Genomic DNA, 7102 nt, shown 5'->3' on the forward strand with positions numbered 1-7102 from the left:
GTTCCTGTTTTCATCACTAGTTCTGGCTGCAAGAGTACAAAACTAACATTTTGATTCAAGCATACTACCATAAACTGAAATTATCAAAGATCTAGATAATTTCAGATAAGCACTAGAAATACTATGGTCAATATGGCTGACACCACAAATTTAACAGAAAGGAAAGTAGGACAGAGAATTAATTTCCTTCTGCAAACCAGTCATCTGAAAAACTGAGATTCTGCACATTTATTTACCATCTATTAGGAGCAAGCGGGTGACAGAAAACAAGAAGCTTCCCTGCTGCCTCCAACCTGGAGGAAACTTAGCACTTGAGACAACTCAAATGCTGAGACAAAATTACAGGAAGTTTGGAGATATATTCTGTAGCCTTCACTTTTCTGGGCTTAGGATATAAAGCCTGATACTTCCTAGAAAGTTATCCTAAGGCAGTTTGTCATGGACAATGAGATTTTCTTCAAACATACGGTATATGTACTACATTTTAAACAGCCAGATGTTTTAAAACCAAGCTTGATTAGTAAGCTTTCAGATGAGCTAGTTAAGTGCTGGGACAGCATTACACTTCAAAGCCTCTGGGAGAGAGCTAAAGAAGCAGCTATGCACAAAACACAAATCTACATAAGTGAATGGGGGCAGGTTGCTTTCTCCATTCCAGCAAGAGTACTGTCAAGTGGTGGTACCTTGACCAGTGCTTGTCCCTAAGTCATTAGCTGCTGGTCCCTAGAGTATGTCTATGAAAGAAACACCAGTATTCAATGTTGGCACAACAGTGACAAACTGGGAGAGGGGAATGTGCACCCCACATAAGGCAGCTTACATGGCTACAGAGTATCTCTGGCCTTCAGGCAATGTTTTTCAGGAAATGCAGGGCATGCTGTAAGGAGAGCCAGTTGACATTCATATGCAACTGAAAAACTGCAATTGCACTTCTGATCAACAGCTGAGCTGCTCTGATGGCATAGTCCATGTCTACACAGGACAGAAAACTCCTGGAGAAAGGAGGAGTATCCCCTCTTATCTGGGCATTATGGAGTGATGCCAGGCAGCTGTTCACATGCATACCCCACTGTGCTGTCCACCACTGCCACCACAAATTGTCCCCTCTGAAGCCAAAATCAAGGCACCCATGTCAATCATATGACTGGCCTCCACATTCTGACCTCAGAGGAAGCGACCTGCACAGTCACCGCCAGTGGGTGGCACAGCAGGAGACTGGGTAAACAGCCACCCAGTGTTGCTCCAGAGGGCTCTAGGTTTTTCTGAGAAGATCTGGAAAAAATGTGAGTTTTTAAAGGTTTTAAGGGTGGCATAATGCGGGTTCAGTGCTGAACTGGCTGTACATCATCAGAGGATGGTCTGCCCCAGAATTGTGGACTGGGCTCTGCGTCATCTGGGCTGACTGCCAGGATGATGTACTCTTTAGGCTGTGTAGACATGGCCATAAAGGATTTAGAGATCTGTCAGCGATACTATTACTCCCTTTGACCTACTGCACTATTACAAACAGCCGACAAGATAATCAGCACAGTTCACATTCTCCCTTTTAGATCTGGAGAGTTACTGGATCTTCAAGGCCTGAAAATGACTTCATGGGCTTTTTCTCTTCCTAGAAGTGAGAAAGAGGCCTGAGCTTCAACTCCAGAAGACACCTTTGTGTGAGAAGTGGCCAGATTCTAGAGTCTTGTATCAGGGTTCACATCTTCTTCCAGCCCTTAAAACTATAAACTTAACCTTTGAAGTACATGATTTCATCAGAGAAACGGAAAGAACCCCCCCCCCAAAAAAAAACCCAATATGCTGCATTTGAGCAGGAGTGGGATACTGTAATTATGTCTTCACAGTGGGCTTCCCATATATATCTGTTGGGGGGACTGTGAGAAGAGAATTCTGGATTAAAACAGGACACTACTCTATTCTAGTACCGCTAGAAGGAGCCCTGGGGGCGCAGTGGTTAAATGCGTGTACTGTAGCCACTCACTCAAAACCATAATGTTGCAAGTTCAATACCAGCAAAAGGGCTCAAACTCGACTCAGGCTTGCATCCTTCTGAGGAGGTCGCTAAAATGAGGACCCAGATTGTTGGGGGCAATTAGCTTACAGTTGTAAACCGCTTAGACACTGTTAGTTCAGTATGAAGCGGTATATAAATGAAGCTGTTTGTTTTGTTTTTTGTATTCTGTTTTCAAAGCTAACAGCTACCCCTGCATCCTTCTAGTCTAAGCTTTTAGTGTCTGGTTGCTTGCAAGAATAAAGAAGATGCCCTGTTGTGCATTTTAGAGCTATATTTTTTTTCCTTTCTACTGTCTAGCAATTTGGAGAATGCCAAGCATGGCACTTCACAGTCATTCTTTCTTTTCTACAGATGGAGGGGAAAAGATGGGACATAGCAAGATGTTTGGATAGCTACTAGTCAATATGAAACAGAGCTACAGCATCACAGCATGTGAATAAGAAGATTGCCTTCTGGTGCCATCATTTATTCCAACTTTGGCAATGGCAAATACTGAACAAAGCTAGTCAAACAGTATGCAGAAAATTTATGTAGTAAAAACGTATTCTAGGTGGAATTTTTAAATTGAATTCTCAGGAATTCCCACTGATTTCTTAGGTATGTCAGTAATGTGTTAGTACTGTTCTTGTAAATATCACTAGACAAAATTTAAAACCACTAACAAAAGACAAAATTGACAAAATATAGTGGGCTCTTGGTATCTGCTGAGGTTTGGTTCCAGGACACACACACACAGAGCCCGGATACCAAAATCAATGGACTTTCAAGTCCCAATAAACATACTGGACAGTAATGAAATGGCAAAATCAATCTTTGTTTTTTGGAATGTGTATGTGTGTGTGTGTATATATATATATATGGAATATTTTCAAGCCATGGATGCTTGAATCCATGGATAAATAATCTGTGGATATGAAGGGGTGGCAGTATCATATCTTAAGCAATTTTCTTGGATGCTTCACTAAAACAGAAAAAACAATAAGCATTAGCAATCACTGAGGCTGGAGCAAGATTGTTTTTCTGCTGCTCCAGAAACCAGGACAGTGGATTCAAATTACAGAAGACACTCCACCTCAACATTAGGAAGAACTTCCTGACAGGAAGAGCTGTTCAACAGTGGAACACATTCCCTTGGAGTGTGATGGAGCCTTTTTCTTTGGATGTTTTTAAAGAGAGGCTGGATGACCATCTGTTGAGGGTGTTTTGATTCTGTGTTCCTGCATGGCAGGGAGCTAGACTTGATGGCCCTTGAGGTCTTGTCCAGCTCTACAATTCTGATTCGATGGTTACCCTCAACTTTGTATTTGCCCTACTGAATTCAACATATTTTAAAGTTATTATGTTTTGGGTGTTTGCATCATCAAGAGAGACCCAGGCGGGTTATAAACCGCCGCTTTGAGGCAGTCTGCCGCCGCTGCCATTTGCTCCGTGCGGGAGCCGCAGCAGCCACACCGCGCGGCTCCCGCACGGACCGAAAAAGAAGCTCCAAAATGGAGCTTTTTTAAGCGGCGCCTCTATGACGTCGCGAGGCGCCAGGGGCACAGCGTCCAATATGTAAACATGGCGGCCCCCATGTGGAAGGGGCGCCGCCATGTTGTACGTATGGAATACGTATTAGGGTTAGGGGGGTGCGGAAACACCGCCCCTTCCTAACCCTAATACGTATTCCATACGTATTTTTTGGCAGTTTGTAACCCGCCCCAGTTAGTTAAGTCAATGTCTAACATACGCTACACTAAGTTTTGCACTGTTAAGATGTGGGGGCAACTCCCATTACAAAGAATGGTTTAATCCAGCAGTTCTCAAACAGCGGGGCAGGACCTCCAGGGGCATGAGCAGGTTGCTCAAGGGGAGAATGAGAATTGGAAGCTCTGATCTCTCGTCTTCCCAAACTTTGTTATGTGTAAAATTTACACATGTGTTAAGCAGAACACTGAATTTACTTAAATAAAAATGTTCTATTTTGATTGGTATTATTCCCTTGTAAAATGTTAAAATATGAATATACAAGAATATGAGAATGAAAATAAACACACTAAATAAACCAAATAATTTTATTCATATACTATCTTGGGGGGGGGGGGGGGGAGGAACAGACAATGTCTGCATGTAGATTTAAAGCACAGTCCCAACATTTAAAAGTTTGAGTACCACTGGCTTAATTACTTATGCTAGGAGTCAAACAATCTACCTAAGTTAGGGCCTGAACAGACAGACCAAAATAAAGCTGCTTCAGGTCACTTTGGAGGTATGCTGTTTAAATGACACATGCATCTTAAGAGGCCAGAAGCTGCTCCAAATCTGCATCCCAGGCCTTAGGACTGGAATATGGCTTTGGTGTGGCTTCTGGCCTCTTAGGATGCATGCATCATTTAAACAGCATACCTCCAAAGTGACCCGAAGCAGCTTTATTTTGGTTTGTCTGTTTGGGTCCTTAGAATAAATATTTTACTGAAAAAGAGGCTATGCATTCCCTTTATTTTTGCTTACACAAGAATCAAATGTCAGAGAATTGGCCAAAACCATGATGCAGACTCACACTCTTTCCCTGCATGCTTCCCATCTGTGCCTTAATACACACACATATGGGAAAGTAACAGCTATGATTAGTTTATCACCTCCCTCATCTGTAAGGGAAAATAAATCCGATCTCCCAGGTCTCTGTTGAGCCACTAATATCACCTCTGCTGATATAAAAACTCTGTCCCTCTTAACTTTCCTTACATTGCTTCCCCAAAAGAAGATTGTCTTGTTTTGTGGAAATAATAAAATATACACAACATTAACAAGCACTCAAGAGTATCTTGCTCTGTGAAGTATGATGTTGAAAGCATCTCTTCCATACTGTTTGTAAAACAAGCAAACCACAGACTTATGATCTCCTGAACTCTTACCTATCCTATAGCAGCAACATTCTCCTGTTCCACTTGTTTTTTTCACATCTTGAAACGCTCATCTAAGAGAAAGTAAGGAATTCCAAACGTTAGTTGACCCATGCAAACATAAAGTGAAAACATAATTATGAATTCCTGGAAGCAACAGTTGCATCACAATGCCCTGGTTAATATTTGCTAACCAATGTATTAGTTTTTCTCTTACTGTACCAGTAAAGTAATAGGTAAGGAAAGGGCAACAGGTGTGCGAATGTGTGCTTATATGGTTTATACAGCTTATACAGATATGTATATAGGGCAAGTCACACTCTCTCAGCCTCAGAGGAAGGCAATAGCAGACCTTGCCTAAAAAAAACCTTGCCAAGTAAACCCTGTGGTAAAGTCACCACATGCCAGAAACTACTTGTAGGCACACAACAACACATATGTGCCATGGGCCCTTGGTATTTGCTGAGCTTGACTCCAGGACAACCCCCCCCCCATGGATACCAAAATCTGTGGGTGTTCAAGTCCCATGAAATACAATGGCAGAGTGAAAAGGTGTCCCTTACATAAACTAGCAAAATAAAGGTTTGCTTTTTGGGATGTATATTGTTTGGGATGTCTATTGCTATGTCAAGCCGTGGGTGCTTGAATCTGTGGAGAAATGAGCTTGTGGATATGGAATACAGTGTAATGTCATCTTGGAGTGCAGCGGAGCCTCCTTCTTTAAGCAGAGGCTGGATGGCCATCTGCCAGGGGTGCTTTGATTGGGAGTTCCTGCATGGCCCTTGGGGTCTCTTCCAGCTCTGTGATCCTATCACTGCATATGTACAGCTGGCCCTCCTTATCCACAGGTTTTTAATACACGATTCAAGCATCCATGGCTTGGAAATATTGTTAAGAAAGGATACATTCCAAGTATCGAACCCTGGTTTTCCCATTTTACACAAGGGACACCATTTTGCTCTGCCATTGTATTTAATGGGACTGGAGCATGCATGGATTTTGTTCTTGGCGGGGGTTCCTGGAACCAAACTACAACTCCCAGAATTCCACAGCATGGAGCCATGACACTTAAAACCTCGATTATTTCTCCAGTGTGGACTCCTTTCAGATGCTGCAAAAGGCGTTAAACAGGGGAGGAAGCGAGCATTCAGGGCCTACAAAGCGGCCCTGAGGAGGAGGAGGACAATGCAAGGCCTGGTTTGGGAAGGCGAGGCGAAGCGAAGCTTAATAAGAGGCATAATAATAAGAACAACAATACTAAGACATGGCGGTCATAACCCCGGGGTCCCTTGGAGCGGGTGCCGAATGGCCTCCCCCTTCCTCCCTCCCTGGGAGGTCCAGCGGCTTCTCCCCAGAACAAAAAGCCCCCCACCTCCTCCCCCACCTCCTCCGCTCTTTGTGTGGGTCCCGGGGTCCTCTTCCTTCCTTCCTTCCTCCCAGCTAGGCCCAAGCCCTCCCTTGCGTTCCGTGCCACTCACCCTGGTCAAAGAGAGCCCCCCTTTGCCGCACTGGCGGCGGCCGCCATGTTTTTTTATCCCTGATGCGACAGAAGAAGAAGAAGAAGAAGAAGCCCAAGAGGAGGAGGAGCCCCCTCCCTCCCTCCCTTTATGCCCAGAGCGCGCGCGTGAGAGAGTGCGCGCGCATCCCCGCCGCTCGGTCGCGAGACGCCCTCCCTCCCTCCGCCGCACTAACCCCCCTCCCTCCCTCCCTCTCTCCAATAACTGTAACAACAAGCAGCCCTAACGGAAAACTCACCACCAGCTCGCCAAGGCGTGCGTCACGCGTCACACCGAAGGTGGGGTGAGGCTGCTGAGGAGCAACCTTACGTGAAGCGTCGTGACGTCATCGCGCCACCTTTCCTTTCCCCATCCGGATTCCCCCCCATTCCCCTTTCTCTCTACAAATACAGTACCTCTCGCTCCGCCCTTTTTGTTCCGACGCCCACCGCGCATGCGCAGAGGCGGCCCGCTAGCTTAGCCGCCTTTGCCCCCCTCTCTTTTTTTAAGTTACTGTTTTTTCTGTCATGGTCATGGCTGCTTAATGTGAGCCCTCAGTTAAAGTGTCAGGACTACCAACACCCCCCCCAAAAAAAAAAACACAGTTTGGCAACTGCCATGGCTCAAGGCTAGGGAATTCTGGGAACTGTAGCTTTGTGAGACACTTAGCCTTCTCTGTCAGAGAGCTGTGGTGCCACAACAAACTACAT

The 7102-nt window shown here is 44.9% G+C and overlaps 1 protein-coding gene across 9 annotated transcripts in view; it reads right to left on the reverse strand.

The window, feature by feature from the left end:
* Positions 1-6861, reverse strand: part of ZNF644 (zinc finger protein 644) — a 66296-nt gene extending 59435 nt beyond the window's left edge. For 7 of the 9 annotated variants that reach the window (XM_089515569.1, XM_089515576.1, XM_089515578.1 and 4 more), the window contains exons 1-2: positions 6375-6461; positions 4909-4970 (exon numbers count right to left, since the gene is read on the reverse strand). The gene's annotated coding sequence lies outside the window, so the exon portion shown is untranslated. Of the gene's footprint in view, positions 1-4908; positions 4971-6374; positions 6462-6651 lie in introns of those variants that run through there. The other 2 variants (XM_089515571.1, XM_089515570.1) reach the window with 1 other exon arrangement.
* Positions 6862-7102: the final 241 nt, after the last annotated feature.

The sequence above is a fragment of the Sceloporus occidentalis genome, unplaced genomic scaffold (assembly GCF_023333645.1).
Source record: "Sceloporus occidentalis isolate IW3139 unplaced genomic scaffold, rSceOcc1.0.p SCAF_3, whole genome shotgun sequence".
NCBI lineage: Eukaryota > Metazoa > Chordata > Lepidosauria > Squamata > Phrynosomatidae > Sceloporus > Sceloporus occidentalis.